Source organism: Alligator mississippiensis, chromosome 2 (assembly GCF_030867095.1).
Source record: "Alligator mississippiensis isolate rAllMis1 chromosome 2, rAllMis1, whole genome shotgun sequence".
Lineage (NCBI taxonomy): Eukaryota > Metazoa > Chordata > Crocodylia > Alligatoridae > Alligator > Alligator mississippiensis.
The window spans coordinates 186,864,111-186,879,775 of NC_081825.1; the positions used below are offsets into that span (position 1 = coordinate 186,864,111).

General features: G+C 45.1%; 1 protein-coding gene across 9 annotated transcripts in view; it reads left to right on the forward strand.

Moving 5' to 3' along the window:
* The window catches only part of BRSK2 (BR serine/threonine kinase 2), a 490,223-nt gene that overhangs the window by 335,174 nt on the left and 139,384 nt on the right, over positions 1–15,665 (forward strand). The gene's annotated exons all lie outside the window — the stretch shown is intronic.

Here is a 15,665-nt window from a genome sequence, read left to right on the forward strand (position 1 = left end):
TTCTGTCCCCACAAGACCTGCTGTCAAAGCCTAGCTGAGGAGAATATGGTATCCATATTGCTTTTCTTATTCCTATTTTTCTTCTCTATTTCTTTTGTTTTTCCTTCCCTATTGTTAACAAAAGGGACAATCCGTAGCAGATACAGAGGGGGCCAGTCCAAGTTTGTACAGACTCCACAAGTGGCCCAGACCAAAATCATTTTGATATGTTGGATGAAGTCCTTTGTATTCTAAAACCTAAACTAAACTGTCAGCCCTTTCACCATGGACCCTTTTTAACCAAACAATTCCTATTGTTATTTTTATAGAGCCTACAAAAAGACTGAGATGTCTTATATATATCATTGCAGGTTCTCTAGTACCTGGCATCTAGCTGGCCTAATTCCCAGAGTATGGTCAACACCAGTCAGTGGTACAGATCCACAGATACTGTTATTTTGGCTGGACAGGTGCTGGATATGTTGAGTTTGTTATCAAAGGAAAAAAAGCCACATTAATCTTGGCTCAAGTGAGAAAAAAAATCAGTGGTTTCCAAATGGAAAAGGGCAAACCCAGTAAGGGATGAAATGTTATTTTCAGAGGTTTAACAGACTGCTGTAAGCAGCAGAAAGCATTTAAAGAAAATTTAAAACTGTTTTTAAAAACCACTGTCCAGTGGTGACCCTTTATTGTCTCAGCATAAGAAGGGTGCAATTGCTGAACCGAGGAAAGTGTGTTGAATGGAGGTAATAATTCCACATGGACTGTACGACCAATCTTGTTACTGGAGCAATGAATTCTTATTTCAAGAAGTGAGGCCTTGGAGTTCAAGGGTTAGCTTAACAGAGCGGGCAGTAATTTTTTCTGGACTCCAAATCTTCCTCTGGGGCAGAGCGTGCTTTCAGTGGTGACCTGTGGCTGTCAGGGGCAGCCGTCTTAGGTGCTGGGTGGAGACTACCTCAGATGCATTTTGAGTCATGGGCTGTGGGCCAGATCCACAGCTGGTGTACATAGTCATGGATCCACTGATTTCCAGTTCACTGCAGCTGAGCAGAGCCCCTCATGTCCTGACAACACAGCATTTTTTGCATGGAGGTGGTAGTGAAAGGAGGTGAAGTGACAAATAGGAACAGTGTCTCTGTAGACAAGACATTCTGGTTTAATTCGGAGGAAGTATTGATGATAAGCGGGGACTTGCTCTTGTTGCCTACTGAAGGCAATGGGAAAACTCTTAGTGACTTCAGTGGAGATTGGCATCAGGTCCCTTTGTGGGATACTGGTGATCCATTTCTCCTCCCTTCCTTCCCTCCTAGGCTTGGTGGTGGACTACAACTCCCAGCTTGTGCTGTTCCCTTGGTGCTCACCAGGCTGCTTTTTGCATTTTTTCTTTGTGTGGGAAGTTGAATGTGTTGTCACGTGTATGATTGGACAGAGCAGGGTAGGAATCTTTTGTTTATAGAGGGCTTTAGTCTGTACGACCGTGTGGCCAGTATCCCAGCCGCATAACGGCATGTTAGGCTTGACATGTAATTCAGCAAAAGTGTCTGTCACAGTGTGATGTTATGAATGTAATAACATGGCGCTCTTGGTTTGATGGTAATTTGTTTGTCTTTGTTTTGTATATTGGATCTGGACCCCGGAGAGTTCAACTTTTTGTACCCCAAACCCCTGAATAAATTAGTTAAAAAGTCAAAGTCCTTCCTTCCTTCCTTCCTTCCTTCCTTCCTTCCTTCCTTCCCATTGATAGGCTGGATGTATTTAGATAATGCAGTCTAAGTGCATTGAGAATGAAGGCCAGGTAGAATGGTCCAAGAAGATTTGGGGTTAAAGGATCCAAATATTCACTGCATAGACAGTTGTGCGTCTTACTTCGCTCACTTATAAGCACTGAAGCCTTCAGCAACCCGTCACTGCACATAAGTACAGACAATGAGTGACACAGGTTAGGTTTTGTTCCCCTCCTGGGCTCTGGAGTTCATTTTCTGTGTGGAAGGAAGAATTGTTTTGTGGTTAGAGCAAGGGCACTCTTGGCTCAAGAGTCAAAAGAGAGTAGTGTTGTTGAGGATCTGCTATGGTGTCTCCAGTTGGACACTTGAATATTGGAAGCATCTTATATCTCTCAGTCTGGACTGAAAATCTTGTCCATGAATCCTGGATTTTATTACTGGCTGTACCACTGTCTTACCTTACAAAAGTCATTCCCCCTGCTGTGTACCGTAGTCCCATAATCCATAACATAGGGGTTCTCTTGCCTCCCTCAGAGAGGTGCTGAGCCCCGCTATTGGAAGTCTCTTGTGACAAAAGTGCAATCGATCATTCATTAGGAGTTTGTCTTAGTCATAATATTAATGAAATGGCACAATGCAAATTTTGTGCCAGATTGTTTTGTTCAGAAATAGAAATGAGTATGACCCTGGATAAACTTAAGCAAAGAAAAAGTGCCTGTGCAGGGTGGGGAAGAGGGCAGAATAGAGGAGAGGAGAATGGTACACATCTGTGTGGGAAGAGATATTTTGTGTGTGTGTGTGTGTGTGTGTGTGTGTTCACAGATACCAAAGCTTAGTGACCTCCACCATCAGCAACAAACAGCTCTCTGTTTGCTGCAGCACCTTTCCATCAAACCTGACATCTTGACAACAGCAGCAGTGGCATAGTTTCTTAGGCAGTTTATGAATTATGGGTGATATTTTGGATGCCAGAGACTAATCGCAGCATGGTGCTGGGGAGCATTTCCTCGATAAATGTTAATTTCACAAATCATGTTTGACTTTCGGTTTATGATTTAATTTGTGACAAGGGGCTTTGGTTGAGTAGATTCCTAATGCAGCCATGAATCAAATCCTTTTTCCACAGTTTATTTAACACTGAAAATGAGTTTTCAAAAAAATAATGATAAAAATCTAGGAGTGTGGCTATGTTAACGTAACAGTCATTTCTTCTTGGTTCCGTTTCTTTAATTGGGATGGTTAGAGATACAAAGCTGGTTTTAAGGCTTATGTTTTTTGCTTTGTATCCAGCACATTGATTTATCTTATTTAGCCACATGTCTGCAAAATATCATGATAGGTACATAGGGCAGAATCACAACTCCAGTTTGTAATATGGTCCTAGAACAACATGGGCGGGATAGTCCAATGTAACGTCATTTATTTCCAGTTGCTTTTATTATGTCTTATGTGACAATAGCAACAAGAGTCTTTCACAGAGGCCCTGGTGCAAGAGGTGATGTACAGACACAGCTAAAGACAGTCCTTGTCCTGAAAAATGCGTTATTTAAATAGCCAAGATGGGTGAGAAGAAGGTAGAGAACTGAGGCATAGAGGCTTTGTCAGGACCAGGTTGAAGGTGGCTTAATACATTTTGTTAATGAACTGGAAGGAGGGCTGAGCAGTGAGGTAGCAGGAATCTGCAGATGGCCTAGTTAGGAAGATTAATCAAGTCCAAACAATGAGGAGCTTTCCAGAGGCCTAAAGAAGCAAAGTGAATGGGCAACATTATACCAAGCTGAAGGGGAACATTTTAACTATGCATACACCTTCAGTGTTCAAAATCACTGTAGCAAATCAAGGAAAGGACTTGACCACCACTGTGGGGTGGCCAGTAATGACTTTCGTTCTGTCTGCAGTTGCATTTAGAAAAGATAAACAGGCAGTACTGCTCCCCCATTTCAAAAAAGATACCACAGAACAAGAGTGGGTTCAGAGAAGGGTGATGAAAGTTAGCAGGAAAAAACTCTTGTATGTAAAGAGATTGAAAAAATCAGTATGGCTTATCTTAAAAAGGAGATGAGAAAGAGAGAACATAAGAAAAGTTTATAAAATAATAAATGGCATGAAGAAGGTAGAGGCAGGTGAAATTGTTCAGCTGCCATTTGGACGAAGTTTTTCACTCAAAAATGCAGATTTGATTTGATTGAAATATTGTAATTTTGTGCTATTTCAGTGAACTGTGTCAGTCAACCCCCTCCCCCCCACCCAAAAATATTCCTTGAAAGTTGAAACAAGTTTTTCAACTTTTTCAGGATGAAATCACAGAATTTTTCAATTATTCAGATTATTTTGAATAAAAGTTACATAGGGTGCATCTACATGGGACATTTTACTACTCAGTAGAGTTAATTACTGCATAGTAAGCGTCGCTGTCTACATATGCTGACCCTTACTGTAGAGTAATTTGCTCTTCTCAGCAGTTAATTTGCTACCTGCAAATGCAAGTAGAAAATTAAATGCCAAGTAATTACTGTGCAGTATGGCATGTGTAGACTGCTGACTGGGAGCAAATTTGCTCCCAGTCAGCTGTGCACCATAGGGTGGGAGATTGCTCCCTGCCCCCAGCAGCTGCCTACTGCCGGGGTGGATTCTGCCACCAGAGCCCAGGTGGGGACAATGTCCCCCTGCCCCAGCAGCAGGGAGCTCCTAGCCCCTGCTTCATAATCGCAGAGTAGGGGCTGGGAGATTACTCCCAGCTCCACAGTTGCAGAGCAGGGGCTAGGAGATTGTTCCCACTCCCAGCTCCACAATTGCAGAATGGGAAACTAGGAGCTTATTCCCAGCCTCAGATCCATGATTGCATTCACACAGCAGGGGCTGGGAGCTCCCTGCATGAGGAGAGTTCCCCACCCAGCCTGGAGCTGGCTAGGACCAGCTCCTGATCAGGACAATTCCTGACCAGCCCCAGGCTGCACAGGGAAGTCTGCACATGCAGCCAGAAGGTGGGTGGGGACTGTCTCATTTCAGGTGATCCCCAGCCAACTCCAGGCTGCACATGTAGACTTCGCCCAGGACTGACCGGGAATTGTCCCGGTCAGAGGCAGGTCCCAGCCCTGCAGATTTTTCCTGGCCTGTGCCCTGATCAGGCAGTCGAGGCATGGCATTTAGAAAAAGCTGTGGGGGAGGGGCAGGTCCCAGCTCCCTGCACCAATCTGCTAGTGGGGCAGCTAGCAGCAAGCAGCAGGGATTCTCTACCCAGCCAGGTGGCTCACTGCTAGCTTCCCCACTGGGAGGTTGGGGCAGAGGGCTGGGACTTTCCCCTCTCCTGCAGGTCTTTCCAAGTCTCCTGCCCCCAGCTGGGAAGCTGGGGCCAGGAGCTCCCTGCTCCCAGGGCACAGGGACATTTTCCCCACCTGGGCTCTGTCTCCAGAGCCTGTCCTGGCAGCAGGCAACTCCTGGGGGCAAGGAGCAGTCTCCCAGTCCCAGCCAGGAGACAGCTGTCTCCTGGCCTCATGCTCTATGCCAGACACTGGCTGCTGCAGGGGGCTGGTGTAGGACCAGAGTGGCCAGGAACAGACTGCTGCTAGGAGCAGCAAACCGTCTCCTGAATCCCCACATGTGTAGATACCTGCCCAGGGTGGGTTTATGCTAGAGTAATTTACTCTAGCGTAAACCCACCCTGCAGCATTTGCACATGTAGATGCACCCATATATTCTGAATTATTCAAATTATTACGAATAAACGTAACATAAATTTTGAAACACGTATCAGTTCTACTGATATATTTTTCTTTTATTCAAAATAATTTTTAAAAAATACACTGATTTTTTTTGTCAAGTTGCTAAGATTTGTTTTGTTTGGGATCCAAAGGAAAAGATTGTTTGTTTGTTTAGATTTGTGGGTTTGATCAGGGAACCAAAATGTTAGTTATTCAGTCCCCTAAATCAGGAGCTTCTGCTCTTTCTTTCTCAGGGCCCCAGAATGAGATGACATTCAGTGAAAATGAAAGATAGAAAATTCAAAACTGATAAAAAGAAACCCTATTTTGTTTGATTCAGTGCTAGCTAGTCTGCGTAACTCATTGTCACAGAATTTCTTTAAGGTCAGGAATTTGACCAGATTCAAACAAGGAGCAAATGTGTAGGGGATTGGATGAGATGATTTCTGGAGGTCCCTTCCAGCCCTTTTTTTCTATGATTTTGATTCTATCCAGGTAACTATAATACTCAGGATAATAACTCTTAGTTAAAACAAAAAGTTCTGGAAGGAATGGAAAAAACTTCTGTGATTTAGGATTTAAGATAATTTGTGATGATCAGTGTTTGGGATATAACTGTTACTGAAGGTAGATTACTTCTCATCTACCTACTGCTGGGTGCTTCCATCCTTCTCAAAAGTATCTAGTGCTGGCCACTGTTGGAGACAGGTCACTGGACTAGGTGGACCTTAGGTCTGATGCAACTGTTGCTCTGTTTTGTTATGCCCAGGGTAAAGACTATTTTTAACTGTGTGGTGTACAATATCGATCTTTAGTCTAGTCAGGGCAAGAGGAATTTAGTGACTTACCCAAGATGAGTGGGAACATTGGGGAGATCTGGCAGAGAATAGGGACGTACCTGCTGCTGCCACTATCCCTGGTTGAGCCCAGCTCTGTGTGGAGCCTGGCTAGAGCAGGCCAGGAGTAGCTCTGGAGCTCCTCCCCCAACCAGAGACAGTGGTAGTGATGGGTTGGGGAGGGGGAGCATGGGAGGGAAGGGAAGTGCTGCTGAGCATGGTGGAAAAGGGTCGAGGAAATTCTCACTTGTTTCCAGGACATTAAAAAAAACCAACCTCCCCAGCTCCTTCTTCCATGGCATGGTCAACTGAAAGCATAAGCTGCAGAAGGCCAGGGCTAACAGGGCTTAGCTCCCCCAAATGCAGGCAGCCCAGGCGCGGGCTCTGGGCAGCTGCAGCAGGGTAGTGGGGCGGGGCATGCGCAGACACAGAGAACAGCCGGAGTCTGCAGGCGGTGGGGGATTCAGCCCCGCCCAGCCCTGTATGGAGCAGTGCCTAGAAGGTAAATGTGTGGACAGGAAGGGGCATGGGGGAGGGAAGGGTTATGGGGGGGGCAAATCAAGGTCCCTGCGGGGGGAGGGGTGTGGATAGCGAATAGGGCCTTGGGGCAGGTCATGAGATGCTTGGAGCCCGGGCAGCTCGTCCAGGGGCACCAGGGCGGCTGCCGCCGCCATGCGCATCCCCGGGGTGTGCACAGGGGGCACATGCCCCCCCAGATCTGTGTGCTGGGTGGAGGCAACTGTTGCTGCAGGTTGCGCTTCACATCCTGCTACCAGTGCTCCTGGAGCGGCACAATGCCACATGCCTCCTGCATGCTGGCTACGCCGCCTGCCTGGCAGTGAGAGGCACGTAGTGTCATGTGGCTGCTGGGGCACTGGCAGCGGGTTGCGGAGCACAGACCACAGCAGCAGCCACCTCCGCCCCACACGCAGATCCAGGGGGCACGTATCCTCTGTGCCTGCTCCTGTGCATGGCAGCAGGAGCCCCCCGTACCCCTGGATGAGCCGTCCAGGCTCCAAGCACCCCCCAACCCACCCCAACCCTGGGGCTCCATTCACCCCAGCCCCTGCCCCATTCCCTCCCTTACTGCAGGGGTCTCTATCTGCCCTCCTGCCCCTTCCCCATGACAGACCTACCTGCTGGAGGGGGAGTGTGCACAAGCACTCAGCCCCCCCAAATCATATTTTCTTCCTCTGCCTATGATTGAAAGCAGCAAGGGGTGTACATCCATGCCACTGCACCACACCTGGATCCACCCATGATGCCAAGCCCATCATCAGAAACTGTCCAGCCAGCTGCAGTAGTCCCCTCACTGCTCAGTCTTTACTTCATCCCTGTTCTGCTTACCTGTAGAGTCGAGTCTCAGGCATGCTGCCCTGACGCAGGGTATGTTTAAATGTCACAGATCAAGTTCTGAAGTAAACAAAGGTCAGACTGGTATAGCTGTAAGCACATCTCCTCACAAGAACAGGAGCTTCCCAGGGGATCTAGATGCAAAGAGCAGGGAATAGCAAGGAGAGAGAAGATCTGTGCATGCATCTAGAGTCTGGGTCTGTATATTATATACAAGAAATGTGTGTGTGGGTGCATTACAGCTGTATTTCTGCTTTGGATTTCTGGTGACTTGTACATCATCCTTGTGGCTTGATACCACCAGAACCCCTTCAGTCCTTGATGGACCGGAAGTCTCTTATTCCACAGCTGCATCCTTATGCTTAGCACAGATCCCAGCTGCTTATGATGTCTTTGTTACCTGCTGTATGCATACACACAGATTTTCATTACACAAAAGATAACACACTATGTCCTATGGAAATCTGAGAGTAGATTCTGTGCCCCACCTCCTGCAGAGCATGTAAAGAAGCTCCCACACAAACTGAGCCTAGGCAGAAAGGATGTACGTATACAGCAGACAGGTAGAAGGGAGCAGCTCACACACCATTAACAGCACCAACATTGTAAGTGAGCAAGAGTTGTGCTCTTGCAAAGACTTGTGAATTAAATAAGGGGAAATATAAAACTTAGCACTCCTCATGCATGGAATAGATGGTGCAGATTTTTCTAGGGAGCAATTTTAAAACATATTTTAAAGTCCCTGATACGCAGCTTACTATCCCATGGGTCTGTCTTTCCTTCTGGCCTTGCAAAAGCAACTAACCAGTTATTTAAAGTGCTGTTAGCATAGCAACTTCAGTGCCAACATACAGCTCAGAATAGGAGTATATTCCTGTTTCCAAAGGACATTCATCTAGTAGAATTTAGCAATAAAACTCCTTCATGGGAGGGATGAGGGCACTGGCTCTCTCTATATATCTAATTTAGTTATTTATCTGAATTAAATAATCTGTTTTTTGGCCCTGTATGCACTGAGTTTGGATATTAGGTTAATGCTTGCCTAGCGGGATGCAGCTGGACAAGCAGCAGCATGGACGCTAGCATGCAAATGGGTCTAGGCTTTTTGTCCCACTTCTACTCCTGCTCTTTCCCTGTGACTGTGTTTTAACGTCGTCATAACTCAGGAAAGCTACTTACAAAATACATGTTAATTAACTCCCCATTTCCCCATAAATCTGATAATGGCTACTAAGAGAGGTATTTCACATCCATGCAGCGTGTCCTCATGTCCTAAATATAGGTAGAAGCCCCAGCCTTGCAGTGCCTTATGCTTTTGACTGAGAAGGATCTGATTCAGTGTGCTTAGGAGCTTATTGAGAGCAGTGGCTGATCATACCATGGAACAGTCACAGGTAGTATTAGCATGCTACCTCCTCACTTCCAAACAGTTTGGCAACTATAGACAAAAGTACTGTAGAGACCTTGTAAGTGAGGTGCACTAGGTGTAACCATAATCCCCTGGGAAAGTCATGGAGACTGTATGCGTAAAGAAGTACTTTCTCTGCCTGGTGTATCACGAAGGGCTTCACAAAGCTTTGAGGTGGAAATTGGTCGTACCTTAACAGTGCAGTAAGGTGCAATAGCCATTATGTATTCAGAAACTGAGCACAGGTCTGGGAGGCTGGAAACTGGGATCCTGTCCTGAAATCTAACATTGAATTGGTGCTCAATCTTGACCAACATAGGGAGGGTCTTCGTCACTTGTGTAAATGGTGTGGGGTTGAATTTAAGTGTTTGGCAACTACAACTGGGCCACTTTTTCAGGCCAGCTCAGTTCCCATTTTAAGCATCTGAATAAAGGTTGAATCTTCGAAGTTTTCAGTTTGCAGCAGCTCCTGTTGTGACAATTTTGTGAGATTTTCAAGAGAGCTGAGTACCCATTATCATTAATGACATGTAAGTATTGACACTGGGGGGCACAACTCAGTGCCATCACCCCCACTGCTGCTGGGTGCTGACTCCGGCCAGGCTGCAGCCCCACACCCCACTGTCAGCACAGAAATCTGGCAGGGGGGCATGTGCCCCCCTGTGCCTCTCCCCCCACATATTGCATATGCTCAATATACTGACTTCTTGTTAAAATCTGATCCTGGCCACCATCCAGACTGAGCACCAAATATAAAGTGCTATAGTTTTCAAGAATTATTACAACTGGTGATAGATACAGGCAGGTGGGGAAGGCTGCATGACCCCCAGTAGTCTGAGGCACTGGGTGGAAGAGGAAGGGGGGAATATAACATTTATTTTCTCATGTTTCTGGGTGGGAGCTCAAGCCAGATAGAGAAAGTTGGCTTTAAACCCCTAAATTTGAACTTGACCCTTGTTACTGCTGTTCAGGGCCTGGCAGAAACATTACATCTACATTTATATTTTGGAAAACGTATGTCAGTAAAAACATGTGTCAGTAAAAAGTTTGCAGTCGATAAAAAGTATGCAGATTGTCAGTAAAAAAAAAACCCATTTCAGGTTGGCAACCCTGGACGTCACCATTGGGTATGAAACTAAATCTTCTTACGAGATTAAGAACCTTTTGATTTCAGAGATGAGACTACTACACAGTGAGCCATCTAACAAAACCAAATTACCCTTCCACCCCTGTGCAACTCACATATCTGGCGTGGACAAGATCAATTGACAGCAGGTGTGGAAGATGTATTGCTCCAGGGGTGTCGGCAGAGGCATTCATGCTGCCAGTGCACTCCAGCTTGATTTTCTTTTAATTATGTTTATCTGTCTTGAAAACTAATGTGAGATGAAAAAGGATGCAAGGGGCCATGCTCATTTCTTTTTTTATTGGTAGTCATAGGTTCTGAGATGAGACCCACCTGTGGGAAAACCCTGTGTGGGTTTCAAAAGGAAGAGCACAGATGTAAACAGGCAGAGGAGATCAGTGGGCTCAGCACTGAAAAATTATCTCTCAGCCAGGCAGTTTCTTGTTGTTCTGCCCTTAGGGTTTTCAAATGCATCCGCTACAGCAGGAGAGAGCAAACACTAGTTCATATGATTAGAAGACAAAAAAATCTTGGCCTGAGTTACAAGCATGGAAACTGTTTATAACCAACACCTTACAGTCCCTGTTTTGTTGGAGAACTGTTTTTACAGAGCATCTCAAATTCCACCTTAGAGCCAGATTGGGCCTTCAGCTCATGGCTGAGCCTGGTACATCTACATGGGTTTCAGTCTCCTTAACTCCTTACTTGCTGGGAAGGAAATAGGATTGTTGGTAGGGCTATGATATGGGTAAGGGCTTAGAGAAGTGGTTTTGAACATTTTTAGACCCAAGACATCCCTTGTTAGACTCAAGACACCTCTTGGAAAATGCTGCCTCTTAGTTTTCACTCCTTTTTTTACCATGGAAAAATAATAGAGCAATTCTTTTGTTGCCAGGAACTCAGGAACACCATAACAGGCGAGAATATTTTTGACACTTTGGATTCCTAACTGAAATCTCTAGGTTTATCTTGTAATTATGTGCAAGTGTTTGCTTGCCTAAAGGTGCTGATGTTATGTAGCACCTACAACACCCTTAAAAGGGTCTCACAGCACCCAGGGTGCCATGACACCCCAGTTGAGAATCCCTGGCTTAGAGAGAGGCATAGTCTGTAAATAAAAGGTCACAAAGCTCTTAAGAAGACGGCTTGAGGGTGCTTTCCAGTTGCCACAAGCAGATTTGCGACAAGGAACAAAACAATATGCTAGTTAATAGGTGTTACCTCAGCCTTGCCCAGCCTGTGCCGAGGATTCCTCTGCCTGGATCCATTCCACGTGCCTGTGTAGGGAATTGCTGCAGAGTTTTGGCATGCATGACTACACACTGTAAATAGCAACCCAGGCAGCACTCAGAACACCTTTCATCCCCAATAAATCAAAAGTAGAAACAGCACAACAGCATAATTCCCCCCATCATCACCACCTAAAATAAAACCCTCCATACCCAAACATAATTAGCAACCAAATGAAAACTCCCGTCCAACAAGCAGATCGGAGTAGAAACGGGTCCTTTAAGGAAAAAAGAAAAAGAAAAACACATACATTTTTTCGCCAGTCAGAAAAAAAAAGAACTAAAAGACTGAAATAAAATAAAAACTTATGGCTCGGTGCCAAATTAGGGTTTAAAAATTCATGCCCGCCATAAGAATTTATATAACTCCTGAATAATTTATAGGCTACGCCAATAACAAGGGGCTTAATATCTGATAGAGATTATTTAATCAATAGCAAAACAGTGCAGCAAAAAAGCCATCAGAGAACTACATGTCAATCCTGGCTGGACACTTTTTAACCCTTCCCCAGCTGGATTGTAGCTTCTAAGCCATTTTGCAGACAAAGCAGGGGGACAAAGGAGAAAACTGGAAGCCCTCATTTTGCTGTAAGCTCTTTTCCAGAGATTTGGTATTGTTGACTGCTCCCTTGCCAGTACACAGCAGCTTTGAAATGTAATGAGTTTTCTAGCTCTCGGCTGAGTGGGTTGGAAGTAGGATTTGCTTTCCAATGAGTAATACACCGAGACTGTTGAGGAGAGGACCTGCTATTACTCTTGGACTTCTCTGAGACAGATGGATTGTGCTTAGCATGTGGCATTCCTGATAAAGCTCAACAGCTGGTGTTCTGGTAGCCTAATTTCATAGTAGTTTTTAACAATGTGTGTACTGGTGGCCTTGTGGAAGGCAAAGAGCTATCAATGTGTCTCTGTGTATATCTGGGATTCCTGTTTGACTTGTGGTTCTCATGCTGCTTTTCATCAGGCATTCATGCTAACTCCAGAGTGCCCATTGTCTGTGCTCTTACCTGGTCTTCGCATCCTTCTCATCCTTGTCCTGTAACAGGCAAAGGATAAGTTGGAAGACAAGGGCCAGTTTTGGTAATCAGTAAAGGACTGCATCTGGAGGCTGAACATCACCACAGTGCAGCCAAATCTCAAACCTTGTTCTTCAGAACCTGTGGGCACCAGCTGTCCTGGATAAGCCCGAAGGGAAACTTCTCCTATTTGGATAAGTAGGAGCTGTGCTTATTTTCATTGTCTTGAAAAGTCATTTCTGACAGTCCTTCAGAGCCTGTTGCCTCTTACTCAAATATGAATATGGTGTCTTAGTTTTGGTCAAACAAGACCATTATGACCCTCTGTTCAGACCTGCTGCACAGCACAGGCCATAGAAGAGCTACCCTTTTCTTCCTAAAAACTGTGATATAATGTTGCTGCGGTATTTTGCCACAGAAATGGCTGTCCTTTCAAGTGGGTGAATAGTTTCTGCCTCAGCAGTTACTCAGCTCTGGATCTCCCTTTCATCATATCCAGACTCTGAAGCGTTGTTCTCTCAGTTGCCAACCAAAAAAGGGAGCTGCTTGAAAGTGAATTACCTGATGCTGCTAGAGGAAACAAAAAGGATTCTTGTTTGGCAATCAGAAGCATTTAGAGGAGAGAGGACATGGATACAGGTTGGAGGAAAGTAGCGTCTGCACTGTATACTGAGGATAAGGCTGGCCTTTGCTAAAGTAGTATGGGCCCTATCAGATCCTTTGCTGTCTCTAGATCATTGGTTCTCAGCCTCATTGGGCTTGTGGTGCCCTTTGTTGGATATGAGGCACCCTTCCATAACTTTTGGGAATTGAGTAGCACCTACTTTTCAAAAGCAAACAGTGCTTGCCTCCTTGCAGAGGGGCTAGGCAGTGCGGGTGGTGGATGGGCCAGACAGGGACAAGCCTGCGCTTGCTCTTACCTGTTTATCTCTTCACACGTCATAGCACCTCTCAAACAATCTGGTGTGGGCACCCCAGGATGAATGGCACCCTGGTTGAGAATCCCGATCTAGATGTTCCACAGTGTCTTTCATTGCCAGCAGGGCTTCTTGCAGAGCCGTGGAGCTGTAGGGGCAGCAAAGTAAAACTCCTCGCAGGAGTTTTAGTTTGCTGCAGCCCAAGTCATTTAAGGCGCATTACACTGCCAAATTTCCTACAGTGGCTGGAATTAACATGCAATACACCACCCAGGCGTGCAAACACTGACACCATTGAAGCAGTACAAAAGCATTTAGCCTGCTTTAAAGTGTCGTGCACACACGCCTCTTGTTTCATCTACACACAGCCAAAGTTATGTGTAATAGCTGCTAGAAGCCTGTGGGGTCTGAAATTCAAGCCAGTGAGATACCATCTCACCCTGTGTGCCATGAGAACACGGTTAGGATGTGCTATAGACTTCTTACCAATTAAACACACTGGACAAGAAGTTCTCTCCTATGCATTCACTCCTTATCAGTCTATCACGGCAAAGATCTAGTTCTGTGTAAGATATTCTATTTGATTTAGCTTTTATCAGATTTTGTTTTCCTTGTGGTGGTAGAGAGCAGCAGAGGAAGCTGATTCTATTTGATTTTATTCCTGGCCAAATCACTCCAGTTTATTTTTTAATTGCACTCCTTCTGAGTCATCTATATAAGTTATTCTTTTTACATTTTGTTAGTCAGATGCCTTCATGCTACAGCTGAAAACTCTTCAAGAAACTTCACATTATAATAAATAATAGTGTGAGCATTCCACCTGAAAAGTACTTTCAGATTTTTCTGAGATCAGAGATGATGGCCAGTACGAAAACATATATCCACAAATCAGGAGCTCTAAGTCAGTTCTTAAAAGGTCACAGCAAGTCAAGAAAATAACTAACTGCACTTTCTGTGCTTCTTTTTCGCTTATGTGAAATATCTAATCCAACCCCCTGCTCAAGGCAGTATCATCCCTGACTAAATCATCCCAAACAAGTGTCCATCTAACCTGCTCTTGAAAATTTCCAGGGATAGAAATTCCACAACTGTTCTAGGTGGCCTGTTCAAGTGCTTGACTACCCCCCAAAAAATATTGGACCTAGGTCTCCTACATGAGAGGAAGGAATTCTACTACTGAACCAATAAAAAAAATCTCCCTATTTTACAAGGAAGTTATAAGGCTTGTTAAGGCTTATGAGATCTTTGATAGAAAGTGATGGAAGTGCAGATATTATGTATTATAAATTTGAAGTGTTGGTGATGACAATTATGGTGTTGTTATTTTGCATATAGAATGCTTAATAGCATTCTTTGCACTTCCAGATCAGCTTTCATCCAAAAACCTCAATTTGCTTCGTGCTCTATAGTACAATAAAAATAGCAATGATAATAATAATAATCCATGTTGCCCCAAAGGGTCTAATTTGTGTAAGGGTAGATGTCTCATAAATGCTGTTGGTCTTTAGACCTGGGAAAATACTAATTGCATTTTGACACAGTGCTATAGTGGTGGGCTGGTGAAAGAAATAATGGGGTAGTATACTGTGTCATATTCTCAGGCATTTCTGTTGAGGGTTTTCAAACACCTTATCTGTTTCTATAACCCTAAAACTGGAATGTTCTTCCTAGATATTGCACCCTGACTACTTTGTGATATATAGACCTGGTATTTTCTGTGCCTTTCAGCCTTTACATAAGTGCTGGGTTTCCTTAAATTACTCTAGGTTCTCTTATTCTATAGGAATGCAGCTCCATGGAACAGCACTGCCTATATAAGGCTCTCTTTCAGGACATGCAACTCACTCATAGTGTGCTATATATTGCTTCTGCCATGCAGCCAACCAGCTCTAACGATAGTCTTAAGGAGTGGGGAGTGAAGTCAGTGTTTAGTGCATTGGTTCCCAACTTCAGGGCACAATCCAAATCAGGGTTGCGGGGGTCCTCAGTAGGGTCTTGAAAGGCCCACACACATAGCACATTTGTGTGTGCGGCCTTGGAGCAGCAGGCGGGTGAGCAGGGTGGGGCCACTGCGCACAAAGGGAGCAATGGCAGCTCCCCCACTCCAACCCCTGAGTAACTGCCACCACACTCCACTCCCAGCAGCCCCTGCGGTGCCAGGTTGGGAAGTCCTGTTGGTGGCCAATTTAGGGTTGCAGCAAAAAAAGGTTGGGAACCACTGGTTTAGTGTGTATAATTGTGGGGGCATCTACACAAGATGCTTTCTGCGAAGTTCCCCAATTAGCTCTGCAGTAAAGCGTCTCTGTCTATACA